The sequence below is a fragment of the Panthera onca genome, chromosome A1, assembly GCF_046562875.1.
Source record: "Panthera onca isolate mPanOnc1 chromosome A1, mPanOnc1 haplotype 2, whole genome shotgun sequence".
Classification (NCBI taxonomy): domain Eukaryota; kingdom Metazoa; phylum Chordata; class Mammalia; order Carnivora; family Felidae; genus Panthera; species Panthera onca.
The window spans coordinates 201837434-201854901 of NC_138339.1; the positions used below are offsets into that span (position 1 = coordinate 201837434).

Genomic DNA, 17468 nt, shown 5'->3' on the forward strand with positions numbered 1-17468 from the left:
TTAGTTTTTCAAGGAACACAAGCTTACGAAAACAAATAATCAGTTAAAAATAATCAACTAGCAAATATTTTACAGATAGTTTCATATATACAGTGATGAATGAAGCCACTTTTTGCTACACGTACATAAAACAGTCCCCAGTTCACTTTTACAATAGTCTATATGTTCTATTATATTTTTGTCACCAGCTCATATCCCTTATTCCAAGCTGCTTGATATCAATTAGTATCAAAGAAACCTCTTTCATACCTATATACAATCAAGCATTGGGTCAGCTACATTTTCTAAACCAGAGTGAGTTTCTAAGGAAAATTATTACACTAAGTATCCAAGCAAAATGTGTCCTGGTATGTCCCTAGTGGCATTCTGGACATTGTAAATGAAAGACAGATAAGCACTGTGGAGCTCTACTTCTTATATGATTGAGTTCTTTAAGGATCATTTATTCACACAATCGGCACCAATCAATACCAAATTTATGGGTGTTAACATGGGTTTGACTAGGTTTCTACCCTGTCAAATATAAACGAAATTGTTAGTGACTTCTGTCTGACACAGATTGCTTCACAAAAACACGTTAGCACTGAATGAGTATCACACTGACCTCAAACTCATGAGATGCTTCTGTTCAACGGGTATAAAGTGTTAGCTATGTGAGATGAGTGAGTTCTAGAGAGCTGTTGTACAACATTGTGCCAAAGAGTTAAAAATACATTATTGTACATTTAAAAATTTAAGAGGATTAAAAAAATTTAAGAGGATAGATCTCATAAGTGTTCTTAGCATAACTGACAAAACAAAAATATTCTGTTGTCACAAGGTTGATGCTGATGATATACATATAGAAAAATTCACTTTATTCTCATGTGGTATTCAAGATATTTTGTGCCTAAAAATATACAAAGAGTTTATGAAGTTACAGATTTCAGCCTCATCTGTCCAGACCATGACCCATTAAATAGGAGATTAAGCCATAAACCTACATTCTAAGCAAGCAGTACAAAGAATTCTGAGTTTGGACATCCATGAAACAGAATCTGAGACATGCTGATACAAAATTGGATAAATAGCCTTCAGATAACGTGTTTTATATTAGTCATTAATATTTGTCATTGTAATAAAATATATGGCTCTTCTCCCTAGAAAAACGACTGTCTAAATATTTACACATCTTGTCGTATTAACAGTCCTTGTAATGGATACGAAATTAAGTATATCCAGTTATAGAATAACTAGTAGATTTGTGACTTATTCCTACCTTAATCTGTAGGATATGCATTTTAGAATCCTTTCATTAAAAGACACAGAACCACTGAGACTTGATAAAGTAATGGTGGTATGGTGTGAGTGAGCTTATAGAACTGTATTATGAATAGCAGGAATTTTCCTAAATAAAATTCTAATTAGTATTTAAGCTAGGAGGTCATTCAAGATCTAAGTCAATTTCTATAGTTAATGCACTTGTGGTTAAATTCTTGAATCTGTGCTCTATTTTTCCATTAATGAGCTTCTTCGTGTATTTTTGCTTCTCTTTCCTTCTCTCCTTATCCTCCCATACCCCCATATATCTCCCTCAATCAGGCTTTTTGCAGCATTTATTCATGGGAGGGGAAAAAAAAGGTGGCCTATACTAATTTATTTTTACTCATTTCAACTCAGCATTTCTCCACAAGTCAATTCATGGATCAAAATCAGTCCAGACTTAACACATTGCAAACTTCCTGCATTCAGACAACCAACCTGAGCCCCAAGCTGTAAATGCACACATAAACACTGCTTTTCCTTAAAGACCCTAGTCCCCCAGTGAAGCTGAGTGTAAAATGATTTCTTTTACAAGAGAACTTATAGTGTAGTCAATGTGATTAAACGCTTCAAGATATCTGAGAAAATAATTAAAACTCAATGAAGTTGAAATTACCTTATCTATAAATTATTAAAATAGAGTAGATTTTTCTCTAAGTTCCTTATGCTTTAATAGTCATAGTCATTATAACACAAATAACTTTGTTAGCAATCATGTAAAAGAACACTAATTTTGCATATCTTGTAGCATTTTTAAATGTGTAAGAAATAGCAAAACAAAGAAATTTTATCTAATCAGACCACAAAGGCCATCAAAGGTAAAATGTTAATCCTAAATACATTGCAATCAAACCAAAAAAATTTGTAAACACAGAATTCTCCATAAGCCAATCATTACTGTTTTAGATTTAATAAAGGAGTATATATATATATCAAATAGTGGATATATGTCTTATATACAAACACATATATCTGTATAATAATTGTATAAGAGTAAATTTTGTTCTAATTTTTCATGATATATGAAAATTACTGCCAATCGAGGAGTTCTTGAGTTAATCTAATTTCTTGGCATTATTTTATTCCATTCTCTAAACTACCAACAGAAATAATAAACATTTTTTAATTGTCTCATGATAGAAGATGAATTTCACTGTATGCTGAAGAATAAATCCAAACTAATACTTATAAATCTTCATTAAGGAACCAAAATTAAAATTAGCTTAAAAATATTGTTGAGTCTGTATAAAATTTACTTAAAAACATACACACTAAAATGGTGGTTCTCAGATTCTACAATGCCTAAGAATCATATGGAGAACTTGTTACAAGAATTTCTTGACTCACCCCCAGATAACTCAGGTTGCAGTATGGCAAGTTGGGGGCCATGAATCTACATTTCTAATATTCTTATAGGTAATACTGAGGCTGCTAGCCCTAAAAACATTATTTAAAAACCACTGTTTTAAAACATCAAGCACTCTCTGAAGATTTTGAGACGTTAGGGGGGGAAATGGTGATTTAAAAGATAAGATAGATATCTCTGGTTTTTTTCCTTTAGAGTTAATAACAAAACAACTTTTATTGTTAATATACTGATAAAAGAGAAGATTCTAATTTAAACTCAGAAAAGAGTGAGTGAGTCATGCCTAGATTTTAACATCATCTCTACTACCCATTAGTTTGTGACTTTAAGTTACTGAAATTTCTCTGACTCAGTCTCTGTCTGCAATGTGCTTCTATTAAAATATAAAATATTGTGAAGGAAAGCAAACAACTCTTTGGGAAATTGCCTTAACTAAAGCTAATCCCTGATATGTGCCTTGGCACAGATATTGTTTTATAAGAGAATATTTTAATGAACTTAGGTCTGCCTCAAAAAGCCATTGTTGAGCTTTATTTATTCATGAATTATATAGGATTATATTAAGGAATTAGAGTCCATGCCTTATTCTCTAATTTTCATTAATGTTTAAGTTGGAAGACTTTCGTCAATCTGCTTACCTCTGTATTTAACAATTCAATATATTGCCATGTAGCAATAAAATGACATCAAAATCATTTATCCTAATAAATTGTGATGTTAAATAGAAATATTTCTGAAAGTTTTAGATGTATAATTAACTATTTATATTTACCTGACACTAGGATTAAAGTCTTTGGGGGATGTAGGTGGGAAGAATGATTAAGTCTCTGGATTCAAAATTTATTAACTATAAAAATGCCTGTCTCAATTTTACTCTAGACCTTTCGTTTTCAATTTAATATTTAAAATAACATGTTAACCTTTTCTTCTAAATGAGGAAGAGGCATTTTCACTCTGAACCCATCTTTTTAGTCCACTATCTTTTGATGTATTTTAATCACAAGTGATAGGATATGTGTGACCAAGTTAGATGAGTCCTAAGAATAATTCTATAGAAAAATTCTGGAACATATTTCATTTAAGATAAAAAGATGAAAAAACATAAGACTAGTTTTATATGAAAAGAAAAATCCACTTTTGCCTAGACCTTCAAGATGGAATGTGTGACATGATGACTTGAGCTGCAGCAGCCGTATTATAAACATGAGACAAGCTCCCTTCCTCCAGATATTTTGTAATGTGAAATAATGGAATATCTTGAGTAAGGGAGCCACTGTTGGTCAAATAACCTACTACTTGCTGCCAAAATCTTATAACTAGCAAAGAATATTAATTTACCTTAGCAGCTATGTTCAACATTTTTTAAAGGAAAACTGCTGGTTTGCTGAGCTAAACTAATCTCACAAAACTATGATATGTGTGTATAGGATATACAAGATATATGGAATGGCATTTCACTAAACTGTATGTACATTCTCATGCTACATTAACAACTCATGGAAGAGGTAGTGATGTCTTCCAGACTTCAGTCTATCTTTTTGTGAATAGCAACTGTCATCTCATTACATGCCTCAATATAACAGGAAAAAACACATACATTTTAAAATATAAATCCAAGGCAACCAAATAAATAATGTTTGCTTATTTGAACATGTGGCTGCTCACACTGGAAAATAAGAGATTTATAAATGAAATGTAGAAAAAAAAAATTCCACCTCTGTTAAAACTATCACTATTGAAAAACTCCTCTATCTTTGTCTCCTCCCTGGCATCAGTCTACCTTCTGTTTCTGGGTTTGACTATTTCAGATCCCTCATCTGAGTGGAGTCATACAGTACTTGTCCTTCTATAGCCAAATTATTTTATGTAGAATAACATCCTACAGGTTCATCTATGTTATTGAAAATGGTAGGATTTCCTTACTTTTCAAAGGTAAATATGATTCCATTGTGTGTACATGAGTGTGCATGTGCGTGTCAAATTTTCTGTATCTACTAGTTTGCTACAGACATTCAGATTGTTTCCATATCTGGGCTGTTGTGAAAAATGCTGCAGTGAACACAGAAATGCAGATGTATCTTCCAGATTCTGGTTTTAATTCCTTTGGATATGTACTTCGCAATGGAATTACTAGATCACATGGTAGTTCTATTTTTTATTTTTTCAGGAACTTCCACACAGATTTCCATGGCAGCTGCACCATGTGACATTCTCATCAAGAGTATGTAAAGGTTCCAATTTCTTCAGATCGTAACACTTATTATTATTATTTTTTTTATTTGCTTTGGTAAAAGCCATCCTAACAGGTGAAAGATAATATCTTATGGTGGCTTTAATTTGTATTTTCCTGACAATTAGTTATGCTGAGCTTTTTGTTCATATACCTGCTAGCTATTCATATGTCTTCTTTAGAAAAAAAAATGTCTATTCCACTCCTTTCCTCATGTTTTAATCAGGTTATTTGCTTTTTTTGCCATTGGCTTCCATAAATATTTCGGACACTTGTGGTATGGTTTGCAATTCATATGGTTTGCAAAGAATTTCTCCCATTGCATAGGTTGTCTTTCCATAGGTTGACTGTTCCCTTTTCAGTGCAGAAGCTTTTTACTTTAATGTAGTTCCACTGTCTATTTTTGCCTTTTTTATCTTTCATTTGGTATTTTATCCAAAAAATCTGTGTCAAGAACAGTATCATAAAGCTTCTGCCTATGTTCCAATGTTTTCTTCTGGGGGGTTCAATTTTAGGTTTGCTATTTAAGGATTCAATTTCATTTTTTTGCATGTGGATATCCAGTTTTCCCAGCATCATTTTTTGAAGAAACTATCCTTTCCCCATGACAACTTTATTGAAGATCAATTGACCATATAGGTATGAGTTTATTTCTGGGATCTCTATTCTATTCCACTGCTCTGTATGTCTGTTTCTATGCCACTATTACAATGTTATAATACCTGTAGCTTGAGATCACATAGCTTAAAGAGCCTAAAATATTTACTATTTTTCTCTATAGAGGTAAAGTTCACCCACCCTGAATTAAACAAAAATGTGACTTTAGGAGATATCCAGCATCACCCTAAATCTAGGGACAATACTCCTATGTGAATTACGTAAAGCCATCATATCCAGAAAATCGTGTTTGGCACAGCTATCACCTTTTGGGTTGGTCATTGACCACTGCGGCCCATAACCCATGAAGGTTGCCAGAGAGTCTATCTTTCAAGCATCTCTGAGTAATATAGTTCTTATCAGCCCAACACCGTCCTCCACAGTAGGGTGCAGATGTGAGCTACTAACAGGCAACAGCTATTACTGCTGGGAAATTAGTGTCCAGGCCCAGTAAATGGCATCTGGGCAATGCAACAGCATCTGTTACAGGCAGAAACACTAGTGTCTTATGTACACTGAAAAGATTTCACTGCAAATCATGGGTCTGAATACCAAGAATATGTAATATTCGCATCCTTAAAAATCAAGAACTAATACATGTAGTGTTATAACATTCTTAGGAATATACCTGGTAGCATCAATTACAGTTACAAATATGCATACTCTTTAAGCCAACAATCCCACTCCAGGGAGTTTCTCTATCTATATACCAGAAAATAATTACAAGGAAGTTTAATGGAACATTTTAATGATATTTACAAAGAGTTTACCACAAAAAAATTGTTTTGTTCATAACCAAATGAAATAAGCATAGAAAAAAATTTAAAGATATATGTTAAAGTATTAGCAAGAATTGTCTTTGAGTGATAAGAAATAGTATTTACTTCTCTCATGTTTTATTTCTGAACACGTTGTTTCTATGAACATATAATACATACACACACACATAAAGGACAAACTCATGGAGTATATAAACTCTACAAATGATGGAATATTTTTTAAAATTTGTATTATAGAGATGTTTAAACAAAAAATAGAGAGCACAGTATAATAAATACCTGTACACATCACTTAGATTTAACAGTTGCTGACATTATGTCACAATTATCTTATTTCATTGTTGTGTTGAAGTATATTAAAGATACCAAGACATTTCACTCCTAAATACTTCAGTATTCATCATTAAAACATAATATTTTCTAACATAACCAAAATATTGTCAAACTTCTAACACAATGATTAATTTGTAGATTTCACCTAATAACCATTCCCTATTCAAATTTCCCTAATCATCTTTTTCTTTCAATTAAAAAAAATTGTGATAAAATACAAAAACATGAAATTCATCATCAAAGCATTTCTAAGTGTATAATTCAGTGATATCAGGTAAATTCATACTATAGTACAACCATCAACTACCATCCATCTCCAAAACTATTTTCATCTCAAAAAACTGAAAATCTATACAAATTAAACAATGGCTCCCCATTCGCCCTTCTCCTCAGCCTCTGGCAACCATCATTCTACTTTCTGGCTCTATGATTTTATTACACTAAGTACCTCATATAAGTAGACACATACAGTATTTGTCTTTTTGTGATTGACTTATTTCCTAATGTCTTCAAGGTTCCTCCACGTTGTAGTGTGTCAGAATTTCCTTCTTCTAAAGCCTAAATAATATTCCATTGTATGCATACATCACAGTTTGCTTATCTATTTACCTACAGATACTTGACTTCCTTCCACACTTTAACTACAGTTGATACACCTGCTATAAATATCAAAGTGCAGATATCTCTGACAACCTGCTTTCAAATTTTGAGTATATACCACAAGTGGGATCACTTAATCATTCCGTAAATTTATTTTTAACTTTTTTGAGGAGCCACCCCAATGTTTTCCACAGTAGCTGTGTCATTTTAGATTCTCATAAATAGTGCACAGGACTTCCAATTCCTCCAAATCCTTGACAACTCTTATTTTCTGTTTTTCATAGTACCGATCCTAATGGGTATGAAGACGTATCTCATTACAGTCTTCATTGTCATTTCTGTAGTATTTAGTGACATTGAACATCTTTTCATGTGCTTAGTGTGTATTTGCATATCTTCTTTAGAGAAATTTACAGTCAAGTACTTTGTCCATTTTTTAATGCAGGTGTTTGGTTTTTTGTTGTTGAGTTTTAGGGGTTTCTCTATTTTCGGAATAGTAATATCAGATATACAATTTGCAAATATTCTGTCCCATTATTTCTCTGCAAATATTCCCATTATTGCTTTGCAAATACTCCCTCCCATTCTGTAGGTTGGCTTTTACTCTGTTGATATTATCTGTTTAAATTTTCATTAATCTGATTTGTCTAATTATTTTATTAATTAATTAATTAATTTATTTATTTATTTATGTGTGTCTGTGTGTGTGTGTGTGTGTGTGTGTGCGTGCGCGCGCACACACGCACGCCTTTGCCTTTGGTATCAGATCCAAGAAATCACTACTAAATCCAATGCTGTGAATCTTTTCCCCTATGTTTTCTTCTAAGACGTTTATAGTTTTAGGTGTTACAAAAAGAGCTTGGGATCCATTTTAAGTTAATTTTGGTATGTAACTTTAAGTAAGGATCCAGCCTTTTTCTTCTACACTGTGGATATCCAGCTTTCTCCAGTTGAAGAGACTGTCCTTTCTCCATTGAGTTGTCTTGGTACCCTTGTCAAAAATCATTTAGCCACATATGCAAGAGTTAATTTTGGGCTCAATACCACTATGCTTTGATTACCATAGCTTTGTATTAACTTTAAAATAAAGTGTAAGCCCTCAGGCTTTCTTGCTTTTGTATTTACCGAAATTTCTCCATTTCATCAAGGTCATACAATTTGTTGGCACCGTTTTTGAAAATAATCTCATATATTTTTTTTATTTTTGTAAAATAGATACTAATGTCTCCATTTTCATTTCTGATTTTAGTAATTTAAGTGTTCTTTTTTTTGTCAATCTAGGTAACAATCTGTCAATTTTGTTGATATTTTTGAAGAACTAATTTTTGGTTTTGTTGATTCTCTCTATTGTTTTCTCTATTTTAGTCTGCTGTAATTTTTTAAATTTTTTTTAGCATTTATTTTTGAGACAGAGAGAGACAGAGCATGAACGGGGGAGGGTCAGAAAGAGAGGGAGACACAGAATCTGAAATAGGCTCCAGGCTCTGAGCTGTCAGCACAGAGCCCGACGCGGGGCTCAAACTCACAGACCATGAGATCATGACCTGAGCCGAAGTAGGACACTTAACCGACTGAGCCACCCAGGAGGCCCTAGTCTGCTCTAATTTTTATTATTTCCTCCTTTTTATCTAGCTTTGTATTTAGTTTGTTCCTCTTCCTTTACTTCCACAAGTTACAAAGATAGTTTGTTGATTTAAGACCTGTCTTTTTTATTTATTTTTTAAGTTTTATTTACATATTTTGAGAGACAGAGCAAGTAGGGGAGGGGCGGAGAGGAGAGAGAATTCCAAGCAGGCTCCGCAATGTCAGAATGAAGCCTGATGTGGGGCTCAAACCCATGAACCATGAGATCATGACCTGAGTCGAAACCAAGAGTCAGATGCTTAACTGACTGAGCCACCCAGGCACCTTAAATTAAGACCTGTCTTCTTTTTTAATGTGAGGTTTTATAGCTGTAAGTTTCCTCTTTGACATTGCATTTTCTGTGTCCCATAAGTTTTGGGATGCTGTGTTCTCATTTTAATTTGTCTCTATTTTCTAATTTCCCTTGTGATATCTTCTTGAACGCACTGATTTTTTAAGAGTGTGTTGTGTAATTTCCTCAAATTTGTATATTTTAATAAAACCAACAAAACAAATGTCTGGTCTATTTCAAATATTATAATAGCATTGCTGTTTTATCAACATAAAATTTATTTCTCTTTCCTAAAACATAAGTTAACATGAAATTATAAAACTATATACCCTTTATATTTATTGTTGAATGTATTTTTAAAAATATTTGAGTGAACTGAGTGATGTGTCCTATGCTAAACGATATCCCATTCAAGTTATCTAAATTCTTCCTCCATTTCTCTAACAATTTGCCCTGGACCTAACACTGCTGAGGCTGTGCAGTTGTAGACAGTTCAGTGTATTAGATATTTACACTTTCAGTTGATGTGCTGTGATAAGACAAGGTCTCTAGAGAGAATCCAACTCCCAGCAATTTGCAAAGCTCAATGAAAACTTTGCAGTTCATTAAATTTTTTTTCATAGAATAGAAAGCCAAATTATCAGTGATAATATCCATGAGTAATCAAATTTTAATAAACCAACCAAATAAACATCTGGTCTATTTCAAATATTGTAATAGTACTGCACTTTTATTTCAACATAAAAATTCATTTCTCTTTTCTAAAAATATAAGATTACATGAAAATCTAAAAATATTTAAAAGTTTTATTTTCTCTTTATCATTTCCATAATTTGTCTTTTTCATTCTTGGAAATATGATATAGAAGCAGCTTAAAATGTCATATAGTCCACCTCTTTGTTTCTTAAATTATTCAAAACTATAAATACCAATTCAGCCAACAAGAATATATTGCTCTAGGTTAGTATACAGGAAAAAGAGATAGTAGAAAAGCAAATTAGAAAGTGTACATATTTTGAGATGCCTGGGTGGCTCAGTCAGTTAAGCATCCAGATCTTGATTTCAGCTCAGGTCATGATCTCACAGTGCGTGGGATCTAGCCCTGCTTCCAGCTCTGTGCTGACAGCAGCACACAGTCTGCTTGGGATTCTTTCTCTCTCCCTCTTTCTCTGCCCCTCCCCCATTAATGCTCCTCTCCCCTGTCTCTCTCTCAAAATAAATAAACATTAAAAAAAAAGTGGACATATTTTGGAGAATACCTGAGGAAACTGTTGTTTTACCCACTTCACTTATCTTAGCCAAAAGGCCGAGAAGCGATGTGTTTGACCCACTTCAACACTACCACAGTCTGACAACATGACTGATGTTACAGATGTGAAATGAATATTTAATTTCCTTCTACTCTGGACTGTACTTTTATGTTTTTCCTATGCAGGCCAAATGATTATCATTCCAGTGTAAAACCCACTTAAAATAATAATGCATTATTAGAAAGTTTAAGAAAATTACAAAAGGCAAAGTTTTCATGTCACAGCTAAAATTTTATTCATTCTTTCTTTTCATTCATTTAATAAGCACTCATTGATTTAGCAATATGCTGACATTTCTAAGAAAACCACAATGATGGGACTCAGGTCTTTCCCTCCAGGAAAATATAGCATACTTTAACAGTACTTGGATACATTAATGTATTCAAATGAGTAAGTTTACTAAATTATCAAAGGGGCTATTACAAAGGTTTGCATAGTACCCATCTGAAACCAGTAACAACAAGCAGTCAATTCTATCTGTGAGTAAGAATAGTTTTGCTGTTTTATGATAATGCATTTATTCAGTGCATGTGTGTGTGCTGAACATCTGTAACTCAAAGCATGCACAAACATAAATAAGCCGTATGAAGACAGAATTCTCCAAGGGGGTACTACATGATATTTCACAACAAAGCTTTTCGGGTTCTGATAACACAGGCAAAAAAGTAGCTGTCAGTTTCCATATTGGTATTACTTTTTTAAACTTATGCTAAATTAAATGTCAGGGTAAATAGCCAAAGAAAAGATAAATAGATAGGCTTTTTAATCAAAATGGTAATAGAATTTTAATGCATTTCCCCATTGAGCTGTTTTATCCTTTCGTCTATGAAGCAGGATTCTTCTCTTGTATGCTACCTATGATCTCTTCCATCGTGATTATTTTGCCTATCCCACTCAAATTGATATCTCTCTAATCCTTAATTTATCACATTGTCTCGATCTACTTAATATCTTTTTTCCTTGTGATTTCTGCCTTAGCTTGACATTTTCCAAAACCCAAGGGTAGAAATATGTTAAATTCAACACTTATAAATAATTCCATCAATACTGCAAACAAATGAGAGCAGCAGTGGCTATACTTCTATCAGAAAAAAAAAAAATTATTTTAAGTCAAAATCTGCCCCAAGAGACAAAGAACATTATATAATGATAAAAAGGTAAATTCACCAGGAAGATGAATTTATTTATAATTATAAATATATATGCACCCAATATCACAGCGCCTAAATATATAAAGCAGACACTACCAGAAATGAAAAGAGAGACAGCCACACAATAATAATAGGACACTTCAAGACACTACCCTCAATAATGCATAGAATATCCAGATACAAAGCCAATAAGGAGATAGGGAACTTGAACAACATTATAGGTCAAATGGACCTAACAAATATGCTCAGAGAGCATTCTACCCAAATGGCAGGGGCATATATATTCCTTTCAACCACACATGGAACATTCTTCAGTACGGATCACATGTTAGGTTAAAAACAAAGTCTTAACAAATTTACAAAGATTGAAATCACAGCAGGAATCTTTTCCCAACTACCATTAAATGAAGCTAGAAATCAACAGCAGAAGAAAACATGAAAATTCAAAATATGTAAAAATTAAACCACACACTCTTGAAAAACCAACAGTACACACAAGAAATCACAAGACAAATTAGAAAAAAATCTTGAGACAAATGAAAACATTACATATCAAAATGTATGAGATGCAGTATAAAAGGGAAGTTTACAGTGATAAATGTCCACATTAAAAAAAAAACTCAAATAAACAACCTAACTTTACACCTGAAGAACTAAAAGAACAACTAGCCTAAAGCTAATAGAAGAAAATTTTACACAGAACAGACATAAAACAGATAACAGAAAAATAGAAAAATATCAAGCTTACAAAATAGATAAATTAAAAAATAGACAAATTTTTGGCCAAACTGGGAAAAAAGGGTGAAAACTCAAAAGATATTGGAAATAAAAGAAGAGACACTACAACTGATGCCATAGAAATATAAAAGGATCACAAGAAACTGCTATGAACAACTGTATACCAACAAATTGGACAACTTAGTGGAAATGGATAAATTCCTAGAAACACACAACCTACCAAGACTGAATTGTGAAGAAATAAAAAAGAAAAATGTGCAGATCAATAATGAGTAAGGAGAATGAAACACTAGTTAAACCTCCCTACAAAGAAAAATCTCACTGCTGCATTCTACTAAACACATCAATGAAGATTTAATGCCAATCCTTCTCAAACTTGGCCAAAAAAATGAAGAGGAGTAAATATTATCACTCGTTTTGTGAGGACAGATTTACCTTGATAGCAAATCCAGACAAAGACACTGGAAGGAAGGAAGGAAGGAAGGAAGGAAGGAAGGAAGGAAGGAAGAAAGGACGACAAAATCCAACATCCCTTATAAGCATAGATGCAAAAATCCTCAACAAAATGTTAGCACACTGAATTCACTGACACTATTGTAAGGATCATACACCATGATCAAATAGGATTTATCTCTGGGATGTGAAGATGCTTCAAAAAATGCAAATTAACAAACATGCAAATGCAAATTAACAGAATGAAGGTTAAAAATCACATGATCGTTTCAAAAGATACAAAAAAAATATTTGACAAAAATTCAATACTTTTATTATAAAATCTCTCAACAAACTAGGAATGGAAGAAAATTAAAACAAAATAATAAAGGCCATATATGAAAACTCTACAACTAACATCATACTCAATGTAGAAAACTTGAAGGCTTTTTCTCTAAAATCAAGAACAAAGCAAGATACCCCTTCTTACTAATTCTGTATCACACAGTACTGGAAATCCTAGCTAGAGCAACTGGGCAAGAGAAATAAATAAATTATACCTAATTTGGAAAGAAGTTAAATTACCTCTGTTTGCAGATGACATGATTTTGTATATAGAAAACCCTAAAGACTTCAATAAAAAAAGGGTTAGAATCAATAAATGAATTCAGTAAAGTTACGGGATTCCGTATCAACATACAAAAATCAGTTACATTTCTATACATCAAAATCAACTAACTGAAAATTAGAAAATTACGAAAATTTTTAAAAATTAAAAAAAAATCTGGGGCACCTGAGTGGCGCAGTCGGTTGAGCGTCCTGACTTTGGCTCAGGTCATGATCTCACAGTTGTGGGTTCAAGCCCCGCATCAGGCTCTGTGCTGACAACTCAGAGCCTGGAGCCTGCTTTGGATTCTGTCTCCCCCTCTCTTTCTGTCCTTCACCTGCTCGCTAGCTCACTCTCTCTCAACAATAAAAAATAAAATCCTAAAAAAAAAATTTTTAATTAAGAAAAAATCCTACCTGCAATAACACTGAAAAGAATAAGATACTTCAGTGTAAATATAATTATGAATGTAAAAGATTTGTAAATTGAAAATTATAAAACATTGCTGAAAGAAATTAAAGAAGACACAAATAAATAGAGAATGCCCCAAGTTCATGGACTGTTCCAGAGACAGGCATATTCTGTCAATTCTTCTTTGACAAGAGTGTCAAGAACCCATAAGAGAGAAAGGAAAGTCTCTTCAACAAATGGTGCTGGAAAACTGGATACTCATATGTAAAAGAATGAAATTGGGTGTCTTATACCATCCACAAAAAATCAACTCAAAATGGACTAAAGACTTTTTTTTTTAATGTTTATTTATTTTTGACAGAGAGACAGAGAGGCAGAGTGTGAGTGAGCAGGGAAGGGGCACAGAAAGAGGGAGCTACAGAATCCGAAGCAGGCTCCAGGCACTGAGATGTCAGCACAGAGCCCAATGTGGGGCTGGAACTCATGAGCCAAGAGATCATGACCTGAGCCGATGTCGGATGCTCAACCGACTGAGCCACCCAGACACCCTAAAATGGATTATAGACTTAAACGTTAAACCTGTAAGTATAAAACTTCTATAAGAAAACATAGGCAAAAACTTTATGGCATTAGTCTTGTTGGCAATGATTTCTTGGATATGACACTAAAAGAATAGACGTTATAAGCAAAAATAGACAAATGAAACTATATGAAAGCAAAAAGCTTCTACAAAGAAAAGAAAACCACAAACACAATGAAAAGACAGCCTATGGAATGGAAGAAAATATTTGCAAACCATATATCTCATATGGGGTTAATGTTCAAAACACATAAAGAAGACCTCAATAGCAAAAACAAACAAAAAACAGAAGAAAACCCCCAAAACAACAAAAACAAGCCAAACGTCCCGATTAAAAAATGAGCAAAGAATCTTAATAGACATTCCTCTGCAGAAGATATGCAAATGGTCAACAAGTATATAAAAAGAAGCTCAATATTACTAGTCATCAGAGAAATGGCAATCAACAACATAATGAGATGTCATTCTACATTTCTTAGGCCAGCTATTATCAAAAATAAAAAAATAACAAGTGTTGGTGAGGATGTGGAGAAATTTGTAACCATGTATATTGCTGGTGGATTATAAAACGGTATAGCCACCATGGGAAACAGTATGGTGCTTCCTGAAAAAAATTAAAAATAGAACTATCATTTGCTCTAGCAATCCTATTTTTGGGTATGTATCCAAAAGAATTGAATTCAAGTCCCGCACTCCCATGGTCACTGCAGCATTATTCACAATAGCCAAGGTATGAAAACAACCCAAATATCCACTGTTAAAATCAAAACAAACTTGAAAACTCTATGAGCAGATAAAACCAATTTAACTTACTTTGCAAAACTAGCTTGACCTGGGTCATTTCTTATTTATGCCTCTGGAAATCATGGGCAAAACTTACACTGTCTCCCAAGGTTAATATAAGGTAATTACTGACCAATTTACCTATCATTTTGGGAAATTACAATATTATAACCAATCTCTGTAAAGAATAAACATTTAATGTCTTCTCACTATATAAGCTGCTTTATAACAACATACCCCTGAGTTTTATTCCATGTTTTGGCTTGAGTACTCTCAATTCACAAACTATCTTTTTGGTGTGTGCGCAATAAGCTTCAACAAATTCCATTTTGGTGATTCACTGGTTTTGTGCTGTTTCTGAACTTTTGATACCATGGAAGAATTGATGGATAAAGAAAATGTGGCATTTGCATGCAAAATATTATTCAGGCTTACACAAAAAAGAAATCCCACCATTTACAGCAACATGTATGAACCTATGGGCCATAATGCTAAGTGGAATAAGCTAGTCACAGGAAGGCAAATCAGGAATGATTCCATTTGTATCAAGTATTAAAATAGCCAAACTCTGAAACAAACAAATGGTGGTTTCTAGGGGCTGGAAGAAGGATTATGGGAAGTTGCTGTTCAAAGGCTATAATGTTTCACTTATTCAAGATAAGTTCTAGAACTATACTGCACAATGTTATGCCTATAGTTAACAATACTGTACTGTACACTTTAAAATTTGTTGAGAGGTAGACCTCATGTTAAGTTTTCTTACTCCGATAAAAACACTTAATTTTTCAAAATTAAGAGAAATAACACCTACTTTAAGATAACACAGGACCCCTCGCTGCTGCCGTGAGGAGGAGGCGGTTCCTAGGAGAGGAAAAACAGGGAGAGCCAGAGCGCCGGGGACTGAGGGGAGGAGCCAAACCGGCCAGCTGTCACTTTGTCGCCAAACCTCCAACAGCAGGAACCAGGCTAGCGGCACGCGGTGCTCCTCCCTGAGCCGCAGGGCAGGCTGGGAGGGTTGCGCGCGCAGCCAGCGCCCGGGAGGAGGCGGGGCCGGATCGCACGCGTGGCAGTGTGGCTAAGGGAAGCTGCCGCCCTTTTCACCTTCCCTTCTTGTCCCCTCCTTGCTGCACTTCTCTCAAACCCCATGAAGAACAGCACCAGGTAGGCACCGCCATCAGGGTCGCTAAAAAGGAGCTCCGCTCCAGCCACACTGGAATAAAGACCTCCGAAAAAGAACAGTAAAAAGCAAGTGAACATACTGATGAAATACAAATGAAAAAGATTTAATGAACAAGCCAGTAAGGAGATTTTGAAAGTAGAACAAAAATATAAAAAGCCTCTGACAATCTTTTTTCTTCTCTTCTCTTTTCTTTTCTTTTTGTTTCTTTTTCCCCAGAAGAGGCTGGAATGAAGCACCATAATCCCACATTTGGGGGGAATCGCATTTGTCAACATCCACAAGTTGGATGTTGTCTGCCTGCTTGGGGAGGCACTTTTATACAAGAGTAAAAGTGACAGAATTTAGAGATATTAAATCAGGTTACAGAATAGATTTTTGTTTTGATGAAAACCCTTACTTCCAAAATAAAGTTCTCTCCAAAGAATTTCATATGAATGAGAGTAGTAATCCATGTTCAAAGTCCGCTGAAATCAAATGGAAATCTGGAAAGGATCTGACCAAAATTTTCATGTCAAACATAAAATAAACCCAGGAAGAGACAGCATGAGGAACCAGAGCCTTTCTTACCCTGGTTTACTGACCATTCTGATGCAGGTGCAAATGAGTTAGGAGTGGTCATCAAAGAGTTACTTGGCCAAATCCATTACAATATAGTTTCTGACATGAATGATGAGAGAAATGAGTCACAATTGTTTTTGTTTCTTTCATTCCTTCTTTCTCTTGTGCCTTGTGACTCTATTTTTGAGGTCTCCTTTCTTTCCATTTTATCATGGTTCTCTACTTATTTAGGGGTGGGGTATACCTTGAGCAGAATAGAGTGGGAATAGAATCTCTACCCCTTCCTGTTCCAAATTCGTTTTTATCTCTTCCTGTCTCAATTAAAAACTATGGAATTTACACCACCCTGCTCTATGGGAAAAAAGAAATCCCTCTGCTTCCTTATTTCTGCTGGAATCTGGAGGATACGAGGCTCCTGTACAGTAGTGCATAGAACTCTGTTTTTCTCTTTCCTCTGTGTATTGGGCTCAGAAATCACACTGCCTCTCTATGTGAAAATGGACAGTTATCATTTACCAATGTGTATTTGTCTTCTT

At 34.0% G+C, this 17468-nt stretch overlaps 1 long non-coding RNA gene and 1 pseudogene across 2 annotated transcripts in view; one reads left to right on the forward strand and one right to left on the reverse strand.

The window, feature by feature from the left end:
• The window catches only part of LOC132682002 (uncharacterized), a 309176-nt gene extending 293018 nt beyond the window's left edge, over positions 1–16158 (reverse strand). For both annotated transcript variants that reach the window (XR_009611385.3, XR_009611384.3), the window contains exon 1: positions 16006–16158. This is a non-coding gene — a long non-coding RNA (uncharacterized LOC132682002). The remainder of the gene's footprint in view (positions 1–16005) is intronic.
• Positions 16159–16328: 170 nt separating this feature from the next.
• Positions 16329–17201, forward strand: LOC132680562 (protein SET-like; annotated as a pseudogene).
• Positions 17202–17468: the final 267 nt, after the last annotated feature.